General features: G+C 29.2%; 1 protein-coding gene across 1 annotated transcript in view; it reads right to left on the reverse strand.

Moving 5' to 3' along the window:
• LOC119588139 overlaps nt 1-479 on the reverse strand; it is a 40,789-nt gene that overhangs the window by 18,606 nt on the left and 21,704 nt on the right. The gene's annotated exons all lie outside the window — the stretch shown is intronic.

The raw sequence follows: 479 nt of genomic DNA on the forward strand, positions 1-479 counted from the left end.
TCCAATACATAATGTACCTCTCCATACACTCTACTCGTCCTACCCGACCTTTCTCTCTCGTGATCTCGTTCTGTCTATCCATCCACTCATCGTCTCCTCATCGTACTCCGTCCCCGCTCAGGCTTTCTGCACGTCTCCTGCTCTTGGTCATATTACCATTTCTTTTCTGCCGTCATTCTTTTGATGATAATATTATATTATAATAAACTAGATATATTATTATATGAATACGTTTATTAAACATGATGAATATATAGACATATATACTATGATATAATAGAGAATTGTATCATAAAATACTATGTTTTATGTTAATATCATGTATATGTCATATAGTTATTAAATGATATATAATAGTATATTATTATTTATGCAGTTATAAAGTATATTATATATGTTAATTTATATATAATATATTATACAGTGTATATGATGATATTAATAATCAGTGATCTCTCCTCTCCGTCTCTTTCTTCTTA

The sequence above is a fragment of the Penaeus monodon genome, chromosome 23 (genome assembly GCF_015228065.2).
Source record: "Penaeus monodon isolate SGIC_2016 chromosome 23, NSTDA_Pmon_1, whole genome shotgun sequence".
NCBI classification, from domain to species: Eukaryota; Metazoa; Arthropoda; class Malacostraca; order Decapoda; family Penaeidae; genus Penaeus; species Penaeus monodon.